Source organism: Bos javanicus, chromosome 12 (genome assembly GCF_032452875.1).
Source record: "Bos javanicus breed banteng chromosome 12, ARS-OSU_banteng_1.0, whole genome shotgun sequence".
NCBI lineage: Eukaryota > Metazoa > Chordata > Mammalia > Artiodactyla > Bovidae > Bos > Bos javanicus.
In genome coordinates this window covers 38,089,250-38,102,368 of record NC_083879.1, presented here as the reverse complement: position 1 = coordinate 38,102,368, position 13,119 = coordinate 38,089,250, and the positions used below count along the sequence as shown (strand labels likewise).

Genomic DNA, 13,119 nt, shown 5'->3' with positions numbered 1-13,119 from the left:
TTCTCAAAGCAAGAATACTGAAATGGTTTTCCATTCCAGTCCCCAGTGGACCACGTTTTCTCAGAACTCTCCACCATGACCCATCTATCTTGGGTGGCCCTACATGGCATGGCTCATAGTTTCATTGAGTTAGACAAGGCTATAGTCCATGTGATCAGTTTTGTTAGTTTTCTGTGATTGTGGTTCTCAGTCTGTCTGCCTTCTGATGAAGGATAAGAGGCTTATGGAAGCTTCCTGATGGAAGAGACTGAATGAGGGGGAAACTGGATCTTGTTCTGATGGGCGGGGCCATGCTCACTAAATCTCTAACCCAATTTTCTGTTGTTGGGCAGGGCTGTGTTCCCTCCCTGCTGTTTGACCTGAGGCCAAACTATGGTGGAGGTAATGGTGAAGGAAATGAGGTGCTGAATGAAGCACAAGCTGAAATCAAGATTACTGGGAGAAATATCAACAACCTTATATATGCAAATGGCACCACCCTTATGGCAGAAAGCAAAAACCCAAAGAGCCTCTTGATGAAAGGGTAAGAGGAGAGTGAAAAAGTTGGCTTAAAACTCAACATTCAGAAAACTAACATCATGGCATCCAGTCCCACCACTTTGTGGCAAATAGATGGGGAAACAATGACAGACTTTTTTTTTTTTTTTTTTTTTTGGGGGGGGGCTCCAAAATCACTGTAGATGGTGACTGCAGCCATGAAATTAAAAGACGTTTATTCCTTGGAAGAAAAGCTATGACCAAGTTCAGTTCAGTTCAGTTCCTTCGCTCAGTCGTGTCCGATTCTTTGCGACCCCATGAATCGCAGCACGCCAGGCCTCCCTGTCCATCTCCAACTCCCAGAGTTTACTCAAATTCATGTCCATCGAGTTGGTGATGCCATCCAGCCATCTCATCCCCTGTCGTCCCCTTCTCTTCCTGCCCCCAATCCCTCCCAGCATCAGGATCTTTTCCAATGAATCAGTTCTTCGCATGAGGTGGCCAAAGTATTGGAGTTTCAGCTTCAGCAGTTTTCTGAATGTTGAGCTTTAGGCCAACTTTTTCACTCTCCTCTTTCACTTTCATCAAGAGGCTTTTTAGTTCCTCTTCACTTTCTGTCATCAGGATGGTGTCATCTGCATATCTGAGGTTATTGATATTTCTCCCAGCAATCTTGACTCCAGCTTGTGCTTCTTCCAGCCCAGTGTTTCTCATGATGTACTCTGCATATAACTTAAATAAGTATGGTTACAGTATACAGCAAGTAGACAGCATATTAAAAAGCAGAGACATTATTTTGCCAACAAAGTTTTGTCTAGTCAAAGCTATGGTTTTTCCCAGTAGTCATGTACAGATGTAATAGTTGGACTATAAAGAAAGCTGTGTGCCAAAGAATTGATGCTTTTGAACTGTGGTGTTGGAGAAGACTCCTGAGAGTCCCTTGTACTGCAAGGGGATCCAACTAGTCCATCGTAGAGGAAATCAGTCCTGAATATTCATTGGAAGGACTGATGATGAAACTGAAACTCCAGTACTTTGGCCACCTGATGCGAAGAACCGACTCATTGGCTAAGACTTTGATGATGGCAAAGATTCAAGGCAGGAGGAGAAGGCAATGACCTAGGATGAGATGGTTGGATGGCATCACCAACTCGATGGACATTAATTTGAGTAAGCTCCGGGAGTTGGTGATGGACAGGGAAGCCTGGTGTGGTCCAGTCCATGAGGTCGCAAAGAGTCGGACACAACTGAGCGACTTAACTGACTTGAAGGCATATTAGCTAATAATAATTTTATATCACTATAAAATGATGCAATATGCTATAGAACGTGTGGAAAACACACATATACATATGTCTTAGTATTTAGTCAGTTTCCGTCTAGAATAATTTGGCTATGTGCAGAATCAGAGAGCTATATCTATTAAACTTTTGTTTTTTCATTTTTTTAATTTTAACTTTACTATGAATGTGAAAAACATTCTGAAAAGACTGTCTGAATAATAATATGCTTGCTTCAAGAATATCTTAGTCATATTTTGAATAAATTATTCAAATAAACCATTCAAATTTTCATTTGTCTTACCTAAAATAGTCTTGGGTTAATTAGTAAGCATTCACTTTTCACTGATCCTATTATGGTTAATATTCTACTGAGGAAATTGAAATAGGGGTTATATATTAAATTACAATGATTTAGAAGCACTTGGCAGCTATTCAGTTAGTAATAAATAAAGTGTGTCCATGAACATAATTTGTGAATATTCTCTGACCATACTGATAAATTAACTGTTTATTTATTTATTTATTTATTTAAATTGGGGTATAATTGTTTTACTATGTTGTGTTAGTTTCTTCTATACTAACACTGGATCAGCTATATGTATGCATATATCCCCTTTCTATTGGACCTCCCTCCCACCCCACCCCCATCCCATCTAGGTCACCACAGAGCACCAATTTGAACTCCCTGTGCTATACAGAGCAAGTTCCCATTAGCTACCTGTTTTACACATGGCAAAGCAGACACATCAATTTCAATCTCCTAACTCATCCCACTACCCCCTCCCCATGTCCACAGGTCCGTTTTGCAATTGGTATATCTATTCCTATTCCTGCCCTGCAAATAGAACACCATAATTCAAAAAGATACATGTACACCAGTGTTCATTGCAGCACTATTTACATTAGCCGTGATATGGAATTAACCTAAATGTCCATCAATAGATGAATGGATAAAGATGCAGTACATATATACAATGGAATATTACTCAGCTATAAAGTGAATAATATCAGGCCACTCATAGGGAATGCTTATTTTTATTTAAAGATGTTTACTCTAAAATTTAGAGCCTAGTAAATAATTAAAGATGCAGAAATTAAGGACAGATATCATATCAGCAACAATTACTACAGCAAAATGAGTAAACCATGATAATAGTAGTTTATCTCATTTCATTTTATTCTATTTGAGTAGTGAAATGGACAAAAGTGTCAAAATGTATAAACTTCCAGCTATAAAATAAATAAGTCCTGAAGATATAATGTACGGTATGGTGAATGCAATTAATCACACTGTATTGCATATTTGAAAATTGCTTAGTGTAGTTGTTAAAAGTTCTCTTCACAACAAAAAAGTGTCACTCTGTGTGCTGAGGATTATTAACTAGATTTATTGTGGTTATCATTTGCAGCATATACATATATTGAATCATTATGATATATACATGAAACTAATATTATATTCCAATTACATCTCAAAAATATTTTCTTTCTAAAATTAAAAACATATAGATGATAAATATTTCATTGCTAATATTATTATTCACTTTATAGATACTGTCATTTACCTTTATATATTTCTGCTCTAGCTAATGTAAAAATTTAGTGGTTGGAAATCTATACTAGTAAAATAAGAATAAAAAATGTGAATTTGTTGTATTATGAATTGAGATTCATATTCTAGCCAAATTATGCTTCCCTCATCTTTTTAAAAACATAACCATTCTTTCTCTTTCTTCCACATCAATCCTTTACCTTTCCTCCATCACTATTTTCTTCTTTTCCTTCTTTTGTTTCAGCTGTCACAACAATGATAGCACACAATGGGAAATTTTGTCATCATAAGTAGAATCATAACTTCTAAGTTAGAAAAGTTAGTGAATAAGCAGGAGATAACTTACATTTAGAAATATTAGAATGGACATCATCATAATCAAACAATTTAAATTAAACCTTCAAGTTATCTATAAGAGAAGTAATATTTAAAATGTCATCTGAACAATATTATCTCAATTAAAAAAATAGATTAAGCAAGTTAATTTTACTTGAAGCGCATTAAGAAAATTGTTATCGAAGAAATCTAAAGATCTCCAACAAGATTACAGAACTCTAAATCTGACATTCATATTAAATATGTAAGTTACAAAATAAAATTGACATTTTATTTTAGAAAATAAATACATATGAATCATATTTTCTAAAGAGTAATATTGGACTATCTTAACAGCTAATGATTATTTTCATACACAAGTTGGATAATTACATGCAAATTTTATGTAGATTACCTTGTTATTATTATTCTATACTTATTCATTGAAATAACCATCTCCCACGTTATGAAAGGGTACATGATTAAATATTTCATCATTTAATGAAAGTGAATATATGTAATACATTACTATATTTTTGAAATGGGCTTCTTACAAGTTTAAAAAGGAGTGTGTGTCTATGTACATGTAAGAACTCAAAAAAAAAAAAAAGGAAAAGGTGTAAGTAATATAAGGATAAGTGGTTCCCCATTATATCTAATTCAACTTAATGAGAAGTAGTTCTTAAATTTCAGTCAACTTCAATGTAGCATAATATTCAAAATAACTTTTAGAGGAAACTTTTAAAGCTAGAATCCTAGCCCTTTTGCATTTTGTCCCCTTAATAATAGATTTTCTAATTTAGCTCAAAGTTTTTGGGAAGCAATTATTAAAATATATGCCATTGAGTCCATTTTTTAAATCATAAAACCTTTATATCAGCTAAGAGTTGTCTAGGTTGTCAAGGGAATTTACCAGTTTATGTCATTCATATTGTTTCATAATCAAACACAGTTTTTTGTTTTGTTTTGTTTTGTTTTTTAATGTGTGTGCATGCTTAGTTGCTTAGTTGTGTCTGAGTCTTTGTGAACCAATAGCTTACCAAGTTCCTCTATCCATAGGACTTTTCAGACAAGCATACTGGAGTGGGTTGCCATTTCCTCCTCCAGGAAGTCTTCCTGACTCAGGGATTGAACCCAGGTCTCCTGTGTCTCCTGCATTACAGGCAGATTCTTTACCCACGGAGCCATCAGGGAAGTGCCATGATTCATGTCGATGTATGGCAAAAACCACTACAATGTTGTAAAGTAATTAGCCTTCAATTAAAATGAATAAATTAATTTTTTTTAATCTAGAGATTTTGGTAAATTCTTATTCTTAGATAAGGTAAGGAACTTCACATTAATAATTAATATGTCCAGACCAATGAAATAAATCACAACACACACACACACACACACACACAAATGGTAGTCACCCCTCTTTCCTATCTGGTCTACTGTAGGTGAGCCACTAGTAATCAGGAATTAAGAATGGCAGTAGTTTAGCTTCTTTCCTTTCCTGTTGTTGTTCAGTTGCTCCGTCAAGTCTGACTTTTTGACACTCCATGGACTACAGCATGCCAGGCTTCCCCGTCCTTCACTGTTTTTGGAGCTTGCTCAAATTCATGTCTATCAAATTGGTGCTGCCATCCAACCATTCCATTCTCTGTCATCCCCTTTTCCTTCGTACATGCATACACACACAATTCTTTTTTCTACTATACCTGATAAAAGTTTGAGAAACAACAAAAGAGAGAAATTGGGAAACAAACGAAACGATATGAGAGCACTGGTTTTTAAAAATATCTTTGATATTAATTTCTCATTTAAATGAATTCTTCTCTGCAATCATCCTCTGTGTTTTTTCAGTCTTTTAACATTATTAAAGCTTCCAAAGGGTAAATCAAAGTTTTTTCCTTGGTAAACGTCATATTGCTCTTGAAAATGTGTGTGCATGCATAGTAAGTTGCTTCAGTCATGTCTGAATATGTGCAATCCCATGGTTGGAGCCCATTGGGCTCCTCTGTCCGTGGAATTTTCCAGGCAAAAATGCTGGAACGGGTTGTCATGCCCTCTTCCCAAGGGCTTTTCCTGACCTAGGAATCAAACCTGTGTCTTGAACATTGCCTGCATTGGCAGGTGGGATCTCTACAATTAGCACCACCTGGGAAGCCCCTGAAAATACATGAATTATTTTCAAACATTGTTTGATACTGATTTCTAACATAATTCCACAGTTAAAAGGGAACAGACTCTGCAAAACTTCAATATCTTTAGACCATGAAAATTTTGCACTTTGTTTTATGTCCCTGTATATATTCTAGTGTCTCCTGGTGTATAGTCTATGGAAACTTAAATATAAATTGTATCCTGCTGTTGTGTGAAAATTTTATGAAGCTTAATTATATTGAATTGGTTCATAGTGCTTTTCAGGTCTACTGTTATATCCTGTTAATATTGGGTCTATTCATTCTATTAATTTTAAGATTTGATGTTAAAACTCAAGCTAAAAATCTTTATTCATCTACTTAAAAAAATTGTAATATAAAGTGGAACTATTTATAACTTTGTTATTTGTATTTTCCAAGTCTCCTGTAAATGTGTCATCATACTTTTATAAATTAAAAAATATTTTAAAAGGGTACTAATAAAAAAGAAAAAAAATAAGACTTCAAAAACATATAAGTAAATAGCTTCTAAGATCTTCCAAAAAATACGATTCTGTAAACTCAGCTTCAGAATGATTATGGAATATTAATATTCAATAATTCACATTTATTAATGATAATTACATGATTTTTGTTCTTGTTTAGTCAATGAGTCAGGGCCGACTCTTTGCAGCCCCATAGACTGCAGCACACCAGGCTCTCCTATCCATCACTATCTCCTGGAATTTGCTCAATTCATGTCCATTGAACTAATGATGATATCTAATCATGTCAGCCTTTGCTACTCCTTCTCCTTTTGCTTTCAATCTTTCCCATCACCAAGGTCTTTTTCAATAAGTCAGCTTTTCACATCAGGTAGCCAAAGTATTAGAGCTTCAGCTTCAGCAGCAATTTTTCCAATGAATATTCAGGATTGATTTCCTTTATAGCTGACTGATTTGATTTTTTGCAGTCCAAGGGACTCTAGAGAGTCTTCTCCAGTATCACAATTTGAAACTATCAATTCTTCAGGGCTCAGCCTTCTTTATGGTCCAACTCTCACATCTGTGCATGACTACTGGGAAAACCATAGCTTTGACTGTATGCATCTTTGTTGGCATAATCAAGCCTCTGATTTTTAATATGCTGCCTAGGTTTGTCATAATTTCCTTCCAAGGAGAAATTGTCTTTTAATTTCATGGCTGCAGTCACCATACTCTGGAGAGAAAGAAGATAAAATCTGTCACTGCTTCCATTTTCTTCCCTTCTGTTTGCCATGAAATGAAGGGAATGAATGGTGTGATCTTAGATTTTTTTAATGTCAGATTTTAAGCCAGTTTTTTTCAGTCTATTCTTTCACACTCATCAAGAGACTCTTTAGCTCCTGTTCACTTTCTGCCACTGGAGTGATATTTTCTATATATGTGAGGCTTTTGATATCATTACTGCAACCTTGATTCCAGTTTGTGATTTATCCAGCCTGCCATTTCACATGATGCACATATAAGTTAAATAAGCAGGGTGACAATCTATAGCTGTGTCGTCATCCTCTACCAATTTTGAACCAATCAGTTATTCTATGTCTAGTTCTAGCTGTTGCTTCTTGACCCACATACAGGTTTCTAAAGAGACAGGTAAGGTTGTCTGGTTTTCCCATCTCTTTAAGAATTTCCCACAGTCTTTGTGATCCACACAGTCAAAGGCTATAGTGTAGTCAATGAAGCAAAAGCAGACTTTTTTGGAATTCCCTGGCTTTTTCTATGATCCAGTGGATGTTGGTAATTTGATCTCTAAGTCCTCTGCCTTCTCTAAATACACCTTGAACATCTAGAATTTTTTGGTTCACATATTGTTGAAGTCTAGATTGGAGAATTCTGAACATTACTTTGCTAGGATGTGAGATGAGCACATCTGTGCAGTAGTTTGAACATTCTCTGACATTGCCTTTCTTTGGGAGTGGAATGAAAACTGACCTTTTCCAGTCCTGTGGCCACTGCTGAGTTTTCCAAATTTGCTGGCATATTCAGTGCAATAATTTAACACTATCGTCTTTTATGACTTTAAGTAGCTCAGGTGGTATTCCGTCACCTCTATTAGCTTTGTTCATAGTAATGCTTACTAAGTTCCACTTAACTTCACATTGCTAGATATCTGGCTCTAGATGAGTGGCCACACCATCATGATTAGTCAGGCTGTTAAGACTTTTCTGTATAGTTATTTTGTGTATTCTTGTCATCTCTTCTTAATCTCTTCTGCTTTTGTTGGGTTCTTACTGTTTCTGTCCTTTAACCTGTTCATCTTTGCATAAAATGTTCCCTTGATATTTCCAATTTTCTTTAAGAAATCTTTAGTCTTTCCTATTCAGTTGTTTTCCTCTATTTCTTTGCATTTTCCATTTAAGAAGGGCTTCTTATCTCTCATTGCAGTTCTCTGGAACTCTGTATTCAAATGGATATATCTTTCTCTTTCTCTATTGTCTTTCAATTCTTTTTCTTCGCTATTTGTAAAGCCTCCTCAGGCAACTGCTTTGCCTTTTTACATTATTTTTCTTTGAAATGGTTTTGGTCACCACTTCCTGTACAATGTTATTAATTTCCATCCATAGTTCTTCAGGTGCTTTGTCTACCAGATCTCATCCTTTGAATCTATTTGTAAACTCCATTGTTAACATAAGGAATTTGATTTAGGTCATATCTGAATAACCTATCTGTTTTCCCTATTTTCTTCAATTTAAGCTTGAATTTTGCGTTAAGGAGCTCATGATATGATTTACAGCTAGCTCCAGGTCTTGTTTTTGCTAACTGAATAAAGCTGCTCTGTCTTCAGCTTCAAAGAATATAATTAATCTGATTTAGTATTGACCATTTGGTGATGTCCATGTATAGCATCATCTCTTATGTTGTTGGAAGAGGGTGTTTGTTATGAACAGTGTAGTCTCTTGAGAAAACTCTGATATCCTCCACCCTGCTTCATTTTGTACTCTAAGGCCAAACTTGCCTGTTAAATCAGATATTTCTTGACTTTCTACTTTTGCATTCCAATTCCCAATGATGAAAAGGACACTGTGTGTGTGTGTGTGTGTGTGTGTGTGTGTGTGTGTGTGTGTGTTAGTTCTAGAAGGTCATGTAGGTCTTCACAGAACTGTCAACTTCAGCTTCTCAGACATTTTTAATTGGGACATAGACTTGGATAATTGCTACATTGAATGGCTTGCCTTGGAAACAAATTGAGATTATACTGTTGCCTTTGAGATTGCAACCAAGTAGTGCTTTTCTGACTCTTTTCTTGACTATGCAGTCTAACCCATATCTTCCAAGGGATTCTTGCCCACAAAAGTAGGTATAAGAGTCATCTGAGTTAAATTTGCTCATTCTTGTCCATTTTAGTTCCTTGATTCCTAAAATGTTGATATTCACTTTTTACATCTCCTGTTTATCCACATCCAATTTATCTTGAGTCATGGACCTAACATTCCAAGCTCTTATGCAATATTGTTCTTTATAGCATTGGACTTTATTTTCACCATCAGACAGATCCACAGCATCTTCATTCCTGCTTTGGCCCAGCAGCTTCATTCGTTCATTTTGGAGCTCATAGTAATTTCCCTCTGTTCTTCCCCAGGAACATATTGGACACCTTCCAACCTGGGGGTCTCATCTTCCAGTGTCATGTATTTTTGCATTTTCTTACTGTTCTTGGGGTTCTCTAGGCAAGAATACGGGAGTGATTTGCCATTCCCTCCTTCAGTGGTCCACATTTCATCAGAAATCTTCACTTTGACTCATTCATCTTGGATGGCCCTGCATGGCATGATTCATAACTTCATTGAGTTTCACAAGCCTATTCTCCATGACAAGGCTGTGATCCCTGATGGGTATTACATGGTAGACTCTGTTCTAAAATATGGATAATAGATGCTCATATATGACAAGCACTTTATATCTCATGTAATCTATATTCTACTAGAAAGAAATGAAAATTGGAGAAATTAAGTTTAGTAGATTGCCTGTGAGAGGCACTAAGAAAAACGAAGCAAGGGGAGAGATTAGGAAATTTTGGAGATAGGTTTTATAATGTCAGATTATGGTGCTCAATTATACCATTTAACAAGTCACATATGAACAAATATTTGGAAGGTCATGAGAGTGTGCAACCTTTTAGAACTAACACCCAAAAAAGATGTCTTTTTCATTATAAGGACTGGAATGCAAAGGTAGGAAGTCAAGAAACACCTGAAGTAACAGGCAAATTTGGCCTTGGAGTACAGAATGAAGCAAGGCAAAGCCTAATAGTTTTGCCAAGAGAACACATTGGTCATAGCAAACACCCTTTTCAAACAACACAGGAGAAGGCTCTACACATGGACATAACCAGATGGCCAACACCAAAATCAGACTGATTATATTCTTTGCAGCCAAAGATGGAGAAGCTCTATTCAGTCAGCAAAAACAAGGCTGGGAGCTGACTGTGGCTCAGATCATGAACTACTTATTGCCAAATTCAGAATTAATTTGAAGAAAGTGGGGAAAACCAATAGACCATTCAGGTATGACCTAAATAAAGTCTCATATAATTATACACTGGAAGTGAAAAATAGGTTTAAGGGACAAGATCTGATAGACAGAGTGCCTCATGAGCTATGGACCGAGGTTCGTACATTGTACAGGAGACAGGGATCAAGACCATCCGCAAGAAAAAGACATGAAAAAAAGTAAAATGGCTGTCTGAGGAGGCCTTACAAATAGCTGTGAAAAGAAGAGAAAATAAAAGCAAAGGAGGAAAGAAAAGATGTACCCATTTGAATGCAGAGTTCCAAAGAATAGCAAGTAGACATAAGAAAGCCTTTCTCAGTGATCAGTGCAAAGAAATAGAGGAAAAGAGTAGAGTGGGAAAGACTAGAGATCTCTTCAAGAAACTGAGAGATACCAAGGGAACATTTCATGCAAAAATGGGTTCAATAAAGGACAGAAATTGTATGGACCTAACAGAAGAAGAAGATATTAAGAAGTGGCAAGAATACACAGAAGAACTGTACAAAAAAAGATCTTCACGACCCAGATAATCATAATGGTGTGATCACTCACTTAGAGCCAGACATCCTGGAATGTGAAGTCAAGTGGGCCTTAGGAAGCATCACTACGAGCAAAGCAAGTGGAGGTGAGGGAATTCCAGGTGAGCTATTTCAAATCCTAAAAGATGATGCTGTTAAAGTGCTGCACTCAATATGCCAGCAAATTTTGAAAACGCAGAAGTGGCCACGGGACTGGAAAAGGTCAGTTTTCATTCCAATCCCAAAGAAAGGCAATGCCAAAGAATGCTCAAACTACTGCACAAGTGCACTCATCTCACATGCTAGCAAAGTAATGCTCAAAATTCTCCAAGCCAGACTTCAGCAATACATGAACCATGAACTTCCAGATGTTCAAGCTGGTTTTAGAAAAGGCAGAGGAATGAAAGATCAAATTGCCAGCATCTTCTGGATCATTGAAAAAGCAAGGGAGTTCCAGAAAAACATCTATTTCTGCTTCATTGACTATGTCAAAACCTTTGCTTGTATGAATCACAATAAACTGTGGAAAATTCTTCAAGAGATGGGAATACTAGACCACCTGACCTGCCTCTTGAGAAACCTATATGCATGTCAGGAAGCAACAGTTAGAACTGGACATGGAACAACAGACTGGCTCCAAATAGGAAAAGGAATATGTCAAGGCTGTATATTGTCACCCTGCTTATTTAACTTATATACAGAGTACATCATGAGAAACGCTGGGCTGGATTAAGCACAAGCTCGAATCAAGATGGCCGGGAGAAATATCAATAACCTCAGATATGCAGATGACACCACCCTTATGGCAGAAAGTGAAGAGGAACTAAGAAGCCTCTTGATGAAAGTGAAAGAGGAAAGTGAAAAAGGTGGCTTAAAGATCAACATTCAGAAAATTCAGATCATGTCATCTGGTCCCATCACTTCATGACAAATATCTGGGGAAACAGTGACTTTATTTTTTTTATTTTTTGGGGCTCCAAAATCACTGCAGATGGTGATTGCAGCCATGAAATTAAAAGACACTTACTCCTTGGAAGGAAAGTTATGATAAACGTAGGCAGAATTTTAAAAAGCAGAGACATTTATTTGCCAATAAAGATCTGTCTCGTCAAGGCTATGATTTTTCCAGTGGTCACATATGGATGTGAGGGTTGGACTATCAAAAAAACTGAGCACCGAAGAACTGATGCTTTTGAACCGTGTTGTTGGGGAAGACTCTTGAGAGTCCTTTGGACTGCAAGGAGATCCAACCGGTCCATCCTAAAGGAGATCAGTCCTGGGTGTTCATTGGAAAGACTGATGTTGAAGCTGAAACTCCAATATTTTGGCCACCCAATGCAAATAACTGACTCATTTGAGAAGACCCTGATACTGGGAAAGATTGAAGGCAGGAGGAGAAGGGGACGACAGAGGATGAGATATTTGTATGGCATCACTAACTCAACGAGCATGAGTTTGCATAGACTCCTTGAGTTGGCGATTGACAGGTAATCCAGGAGTGCTGTAGTCAATGGGGTCACAAAGAGTTGGACACGACTGAGCGACTAAACTGAACTGAACTGAGAGTGTGCCTAGAATAGAGATAAAATAGATTTAAGTAGTGATATCAGATGTAATTGGAGTCAAAACTTTGAGTAGACTTGTAGGCCACTGTAAGACTCATGGTAAATCTAGATCTTGGAGAAAGCCTATCAGACATGAACAATAGTTCCTTTTCTCTCATTGCTCAGTAAATGTAGGATTAGTCCTTTTAAGTTTTAGGAATGGAGGTATGATTTGAAGTGTAAAGTATATTTCATTAAATCCCATGCATCTGAAATGAATTAATTACTGAAATTTCTATTGTTAATAATGTTAGTAAAACAATAAAATGAAATGTATATGTGACATTTTATAAACATTCAAGGACAGTGGCATTTAAGCTGATTTTGGTCAGAAGATGCTACACAACAGCACCACAGCGTTCAAAAGATTTATCAAAATAAAAATATATATTCCAGGCATTACCGTCAAGTTTTTCACTTCATAAATATTTTTTGTGTCTAAAATGCAGTGCACAGATGCTAAGTGAACTTGGTTTTGAATTTTATGCTTCACAGCATAAATTTCTTCATTATCTAATGCTGATGCATCCAAGGAGATTTTGGTTAGTTCTGTATTCAAATTATTATAAATCTCTTATAAGTTTTATAGAAAATGAAGCCATTTGTGCTATATAGTTCATATGTAGATTTATTTGTTGATGTAATTCTTTACAGTAGCTTGCATTGAATTTTAACTACATTATCAATCCTTCTTGAGTTACTTTTATTCATT

General features: G+C 36.3%; 1 pseudogene; it reads left to right on the top strand.

Annotated features, from left to right (window-relative positions):
- The first annotated feature begins 12,252 nt into the window (after nt 1–12,252).
- LOC133258023 (leishmanolysin-like peptidase) overlaps nt 12,253–13,119 on the top strand; it is a 33,670-nt pseudogene continuing 32,803 nt past the window's right edge.